The sequence below is a fragment of the Phodopus roborovskii genome, unplaced genomic scaffold, assembly GCF_943737965.1.
Source record: "Phodopus roborovskii unplaced genomic scaffold, PHOROB, whole genome shotgun sequence".
NCBI classification, from domain to species: domain Eukaryota; kingdom Metazoa; phylum Chordata; class Mammalia; order Rodentia; family Cricetidae; genus Phodopus; species Phodopus roborovskii.
The window spans coordinates 21,771,594-21,779,295 of record NW_026125052.1 but is presented as its reverse complement, the minus strand read 5'-3'; the positions used below and the strand labels follow the sequence as shown (position 1 = coordinate 21,779,295).

The following is a 7,702-nucleotide window of genomic DNA, read 5'->3' as shown; positions in this document are numbered from 1 at the left end:
GGAGGTCACATATCAGATGCTTACATTGCAATTCATAACAGTAGCAAATTACAAGTGTGAAGTAGCAACAAAATAATTTTGTGGTTGGGGGTCGCCACAACATGAGGGTCTGTGTCAAAGGGCCACAGACCTGGAAGGTTAAGGGCCACCTTATGAAAGGAATGGGGATGATCTCCCCACTGAATATTGTGATAGGACTGCAGCACTCTCTGCTGTGAAATTCACTAAAGGAACAACTGTTCCAAACAGCTAAATATGGGTGTCCCCCAAACAGGGAGGTATGAGGTGTGTTTGGTTTGTTTGTAACAGTCCTGGCTGTCCTGGAACTCGCTCTGTAGACCAGGCTGGCCTCGAACTCACTGAGATCCACCTGCCTCTGCCTCCGCCTCCTGAGCACTAGGATAAAGGGCATGTGGCACATCTGCCTGGCATGTTTTTGCTGCTACACTCACCCTGAAGCCCATTCAACTCCTCCAGCATCACCCTGCTCAGCCTAAGAGGGTACACATGCTTGGCCACACACACCACAGGGTGACTGCTTGTGAAATTAGACTTCATGCGGGACTCACACCATAGTTTCATCATCTGGGAGAGTGGCTGTTAGAGCTAAACCTTTGAAGTCTGGGAGCATTGTGCTGCCTCTGTGATCACCTCAGGTGGGTCAAGAGCAGGCTCGGCAACAAACTCCTAGTTAGGACCTCCAGCGAGAGCAAAGGCTTTTCAAGGCTGCGGTTACTATGTGGAGGACAATAGATTTCTGCCTTCCCTTTCCTGTCCTTGATATCTGCTTTGTTGTCACACAACACAATGGGGATGTTTTCACACAGGTACCTGATCTCCATGCCAGTCACTGCAATGGTACGTTGGGCTTTGGATATGGTGGCCATCATGAAGGCCCCAAAACTTCTGGCCTACTGGGTCCCACGTGTTGGACCTGATAGGTCCTTTGTTGGTGTGGAACGTTGGGTGGGTTCACCTCCATGCCCAGGAAGGCTACATACTTCTCAAACTCGCCCTTCAAGTGGATACTTTAAAAACATCTTCCCATGCTACCATCACCCACTAGGACTAGCTTGAACAAGAATTGCAGCTCTCTCCCTGCTCAGCCATCTCAACAATCCTTCTAGAAGAGTCTCCATGCCATGTGACTGTGCACAGTTCCTTCCTTCCCTCCTAGAACTCACTATGTAGACCAGACTAGCCTTGAACTCACTGCCTGCCTCCGCCTAGCAAATGCTGGGATTAAAAGGCATGGGTCAGCTCTTCCGCCAGCTATTGGCCAGAGAAAATGAAAAGATGTGGATTCCTTCCAGACTAATGTGGTTTGATCAAGCCAGACCGCCTGAAACAGAGTACGAGGTGATCCTACATTCAAAACAGCTGGACAAAGCAGCCCTACAGACTACAGCCAGGATTTCTGAATCTTCTTCGAATCCCCCATGACAGCGCTCCTTACCCGCAGGAAGTAGTTTGGAAAGAGCAACGCCCAAATTCCCAAATATTGTCTGTAAATGTTTGTTTTCATTTAAATGGACTTTGTTATATAAAATAAATTTTAAAAAAATTAAAAAAAAAAAAGGCATGGGTCACCACACCCAACAAAACTAATGTTTGAACAAACTTAAAGATTATGAATTTGAAAAACCAACTAACACCCAAGGAAGGGAAAGTTGAAGTTAAATTGTGGTAGAGTCCCTTGTGCTGGGGAAGAGGAAAGGTGCTTGCAAATTGAAACAAAATGATACCCTGTATGAGGTCACAGTTGAGGAAGATAGTGTTGGTGGCAAGGAAGTGGAGGGCACACGGGAAAGACGTTGAATGGGGGAGGTATGTAGAGAGAGAGAGAGCACGTGCAATGTTCATGGACACTGCCACACAGCCAGAAAAGAGCTCTTTGGGACTGGAGATGCTGGTGAATGCTTTGGGGCTAGGAGTAAAGAGCCAGCAGAGGGACCAGCTCAAGAAAGGGGCATGAGGGGAAATTCACACACACACACACACACACACACACACACACACACACACACTTACTTCTCTGTCCTGCCAGGCATTGCTGGAGAATGTTTTTAATCCCAGCACTCAGGAGGCAGAGACAGGTGGATCTCTGTGAGTTCAAGGCCAGCCTGGTGTACAGAATGAGTTCCAGGACAGGCTCCAAAGCCATAGAGAAACCCTGTCTCAAAAAACAAACAAAAACCATGGCTCCATCCCTTTCCAAGGGGTATTGGTAAGTGCTGGCCAGGTTTCTGGAGGAAAAGGGAATAGTCCATCACAAAGGCCTGACAATAAACCAGAAAAACACTCTCCTCTGAGACCAGAGGGGAGGGACGGTTGGAGATGGTAGAGGCAAGGGGAAGAGAAACGTGGCAGCTTGGCACTCAGTCAAGACAAACAGGGGTATTCCCAGGCACTCGGTGAAGTTTGCTGACTTGAGCTGGATGAGCTGTGGTGAACGAGTTGAGAAACACCTGCCAGAGACGAGCTGGGGTAAGGAGTTCAAAGAGAGGGATGAGGTGGGAAGATGGGGTGAGCCCCTGGGAGCACTGAGGAATGAAGTGAGAAGGTGGGGTGAGTCCCCTGGAGGACTGGGATGTCCAGTAAGGCAGAGAGTGCCTGAGGGATCAGCACAGTCATTCCTGAGCACAATCTTGCATTTGGTTACATGTCACTGTTGTCCCCAATGCTATCCACCAGTAGCAGGCATGAAAGAAACGTCACAGTTTACTTCATTTCATTTTACTATTATTATTATTGTTATTTTAGTTTTTTGAGACAGGGCTACAGGTTTCTCTTTGTAGCCCTAGCTGTCCTGGAACTAGCTTGAACTCCCAGAGGTCCGCCTTCCTCTGCCTCCTGAATGCTGGGATTAAAGGCGTGTGCCACCATCGCCCGGCTACAGTTTATTTTTTTAAATATTCATTTTTATGTGTGAATATGTATGCAGATGTCTACAGAAGTCAGAAGAAGGTGACAGATCACCTAAAGCTGTTGTTATAGACAGTTGTAAACTGCCCTACTCTACGGGTGTTGGAAGCTGAGCTCTGGTCCTCTGGAAGAGAAGCAAGTGCTCTTAACCACTGAGCCATCTCTCCAGTTCCCAGTTTTGTTTTGAAAGTATTACTGCATTTGTTTGTTTATTTTTGTTTTTTGTGACAGGGCTTCTCTGTGTAGCTCTAGCTGTCCTGGAACTCACTCTGTAGAACAGGCTGGCCTTGACCTTGGAGATTTCCCCTGGTTCTGCCTCCAGTGTGCTGAGATTAAAAGCCTGTGCCACCACCACCTGGCCCTACTGCATGCTTTAAGATTTCACGAAGTCATCAATTCTCAAGAACACAGGTGAAGATTATCCCTTTGTCTTAGTTGTTTTAATATACTTAAGCAATGTATTCATTTTATCTTTAATTGTGTGCATGTGTACATGTATGCATATGCTGGTAGAGGTCAGAAGAGGGCATTGGATCCCTCTACAACAGGAATCACAGGCAGTTGTGAAAGACTGGATTTTGGATTGTGGGAAATCAGTCTTTAAGAGCAGTAAGAGCTGGGTGCATGCCTCTGATCCCAGCACTCAGGAGACAGAGGCAGGCAGACCTCTGAGTTCAAGGCCAGCCTGGTCTATACAGAGAAACCTTGTCTGAAAAAATAAAAAAGAGAAGTACTAATTCCTAACCCTGAGTCATCTCCCCAGGGCATCGAGTTCTGTTGTTTTTGTTTTGTTTTGTTTTAAATCTGGAATAATTACAGACACACAGAATGTTGCAAAGGCAGTGGCATATCTGAGCTTTCACATCGCACCATGCTCTTCCTGGTCAGCCTTTTCATGATGAGAAAAAAAAAAAAAAAAAAAACTGAACTGTTTCAGGTTCCATCATGTTCTGCCCTTTTCTCTTTCAGATCCAAATCCAAACTCAGGCAGGGTGACACACGTCAGCAGCGCTAGGCTTAGGAGGGAAACATAGAGAGATCAGGCGTTCATAGGGCAACCTGGGCTATATAAGAACCTGTCTCAAAAAATTCAACATAACAAAACCAGATTGGGGTGCAGGTGACCATGTGTGTTTTCAGAATAAGCTTTCCTTTTGTACAAGAGAGAGCATGAAGAGTTTATGTTGTTCGAGATAATGGTGAACAAATCCTAAAAGTTTGAATTCTTTGTTTCTTTGGTTCCATTGATTTGTAGGTCACACACATCAAAACAACAAAATGGTAACCTAGTGCCTGGAGCTCAACAGTGAAGTGCAAACTTTGCTCCAGAACAGTAGTTCCCGGAACCCACAGGCAGCTCAGAATCCCCTGTAAATCCGGTTCCGGGAATCCAGCGCCCTCTTCTGGCTTCCACGGGCATAGAATACAAGTGGGTACACATAAATAAATCGTGCTTTTGTTTTTTGAGTCAGGGTTTCTCTGTGTAGCCCTGGCTGTCCTGGAACTAGCTTTGTAGACCAGGCTGGCTTTGAACCCAGAGATCCATCTGCCTCTGCCTCCCGAGTGCTAGGACTAAAGGCGTGCACAACCAACACCCGGCTTTTTTTTTTTTTTAAATCATTGAAATGATGTTCTAATTACATTTTGTTATCCGTAGTACTCTGAGGATAGAAACCTTAAATTATGTTTATTACATCTGTGTGCTGTAATTGATGCTTTCAGAGAAACTCTCCTAAATCTGAGCTCAGCACAGTGAAGTGTGTTCACACATCCCTTGAGGTCAGGATGGGAAGGGACTGTTTTGAACGCTGATGCCCATAAGAAGTCCCAAGTGAAAAGATCTACTTGCCAGTTTGTGATAGGCTGTGTGTGTGTGTGTGTGTGTGTGTGTGTGTGTGTGTGTGTTGTAGTAGTAGTAGTGATCCATTTTATTTTTCTTCCTTCTTTCATTTATTTATTTTTCATTCTTTATTTATTCATCCATTTATTCATTCATGAATTTATTTTTTTATCTTTCTTTTTTTGAGCCCGTCTTAGCCCTGGAACTGGCTTTGAAGACTACAAGAGATCAGCTTGCCTCTGCCTCTCTGAGTGCTGGGATGAAAAGGAGTGAGCAGTCACGCCGTTTCTTTCTCATTCAAGCCTCACAAACAAATTCAAGCCTCAAAATAAATAATATAATTAAACAAATAAATAAAAGCGACTAAGAATCTGTATCGAGAAGAAAAACACAAAGAAGAGTAAAATTCCTTTAAATAGTTTTTTTTATAGTTTTGTTAATTATGCTTCAATAAAGCTAGGCAAAAATATTTTTTAAAGAACTGAAATACTATTAGAGAACAACCTTTTACTTAAATGCTCTGTGTGGTTTTTAAAACGCTCAGCAGTGCAAGGAACAACCGACTTTTATATTGTCAGTTCTTTTTCGTTCCAACAAAATAAATCATGGCACGACCCAGATGGGACTCGAACCCACAATCCCCAGCTCCGGAGGCTGATGCCTTATCCATTAGGCCACTGGGTCACCACGGGATGCAGGCTCTCACACCATCTCCTTATGTGATGTAATCTTCACGGCCCCACCCACCGAGTTCCGATCTCGCTCAGGCCTGCGTGCGATGCCAAGTGCGCTTGCGCAGTCCCTGCTGCGCCGCCAGCCTCAGCCCTGAATCTCCAGTGCGTCTGCGCCGCAGCCCTGGTTTGAGGACTGGTTGCTGCTAGTGACTGTGGCGCTGTACGGCCCGGGAGAAAGTGCGTCCGCTCCCTCTGAGGTTTTTGTGGCAGGGGAAAAATTTTTGATATTGATTTGTTAGCCTCCTCCTGGAAACTTTAAAACAGCCCGTACCGTGCCCTCCGTTCGTCTTGGGCGGGCCGCAGCATCTGCATTTTCCAAAGGTCCCGGGACCTTTCTGTCTCACCCACCCTAAACTCCCTGGGCTTCCCAACCCCGTTTCCCCATTCTTTCTTGCTTTTACTCAACAAACATTGATTTGGTAACCTATTATGTGCTGTGGACTTTTGGCAGATTCTAGGGTGAACAGGCTTTCCCAGTTTAACGAAACTTCTTTCCCAACACCCCCACTCTTCCCCCTAGATTAAAGGAGAAGACAAGGTTTCTAGATACAAAATAATGCTTTTATATTTTTCATCCTAAAGCTAGATATCGGATAACAACGGACTTTCTGGTTCCATGAAATTTGTTGGCTGCATTGTAGGTTTTAAAATTACAGTTTCAGAGCTCCCCCCCCCTCCCAGGTAATCCCTGTTGTTTGCAATGTAAGAATACAATATGGGGATAGTTCACGTCTTTAATCCCAGCACTCGGGAGGCAGATGCAGGCGAATCTATGCGAGTTCGAGACCAGCCTGGTCTACTGAGCTAGTTCCAGGACAGGCTCCAAAACTCGAAAAATCAAAAAACAATATGGGTAATTCAAATGTGATGGTTAGGGTTGTCTACTCAGAATCTCAGAATCAAGAGGGCGCAAGAGGGTCTCTGAGAATGTCTGATTACCTATGTCTGTCTGCCTGTCAATACTCAGGTACCTGTGTGTGTGGAGTAGGGGGGAGGGGCAGGAACAACCCAGCTAAGGGATCAGTACTGGAGCAGCCAGCATGTGCTCTTTTCTGGTTAATTAATGATAGTGGATGGCTAAAATAAAGCTCCCTTAAATCACTGTTCCCCTGCTATGTCATAGCAGTAGCAGGAAAAGTAAGTAAGATACAAAATAGAAAATCAAGACTGTGCTGCTAGTTTACCACTTGGAGTTAGATTAAACGCCCATGTGTGCCTTTCACATTTTGTTGAATGATAGTCATTTACTCTTTTATTACTTGTAGCCTGTGAGCCCGTGTGCATTGGGAAATACTCTTCTTAAGCCCCAAGTTAATACTTAGTGGTTGCCCTTTGCCTTGATGCTGGTGTGTAAGCAGTAGTGGGTGAAACTAGTTGTCTCCCTGACTACAGTGGTAACCTTCTTCCCCAAATATTCCGTGAGGAAGACCTGGCTTCACGTAATGCCTTGATTTTTTTTTTTCCTTCCTTTTTCTTCAATGTAGCCATAGATGGCCTGGGGGTCAGTATGTAGACCAGGCTGGCCTCAACCTGGCTTCAAACTCAGCAATTCTATTCTGCCTCTCCTGTGCTCGGATTTTAAGCCTGTAACATCACACCTGGCTAAGTCTGGACTTTATTGTCTTGTTTGTTAGGTAGAATAGTTGTGCTAGAGTTCTGGAGTATCATCTGCCTAAGTCTCAACTTTTGAGCACATAGCTTTAGCATTTTGACAAACTGGGAAGGATTCATAAATCGATTCTGCCTTATACCACAAATATGGTGGTTAAGTGGCTGAGAGCACTTGCTGCTCTTGCAGACAAACTAGATTTGATTCCCAGCATCCACATGATGGCTCACAACCATCAATAACTCCATTGTCAAGAGATCTGACCTCCTCTTGTGACCTCTGCAAGCACCAGGCACAGGCTGTCCATGCACATATAGGCCTTTTAAAACTTTGAGGGAAGAGTACAGAATTCTCAGACACATCCTCACCCTCTGGAATTCTCCCATGAACAACTTGCATTAAGTGGTACATTTGTTATGATTGATGAACTCACATTGAAACATTGTTAACTAAAGTTCGTAGTTATCATTAAGGTTTCCTCTGTGTATAGTCTATGGTTGGTACTAATGTACACACCATTATGTAGTCTCTGTTTGCAGCATCACAGAGAAAACTCTCAATGCCTTAAATATGCCATGCTTAGGCAAAAGAAAT

At 44.9% G+C, this 7,702-nt stretch overlaps 1 non-coding gene across 1 annotated transcript; it reads right to left on the bottom strand.

The window, feature by feature from the left end:
• Nucleotides 1-5,376: 5,376 nt before the first annotated feature.
• On the bottom strand, nucleotides 5,377-5,449 carry Trnar-ccg (transfer RNA arginine (anticodon CCG)). Its single transcript has one exon. It is a non-coding gene; the product is annotated as a tRNA-Arg (tRNA).
• Nucleotides 5,450-7,702: the final 2,253 nt, after the last annotated feature.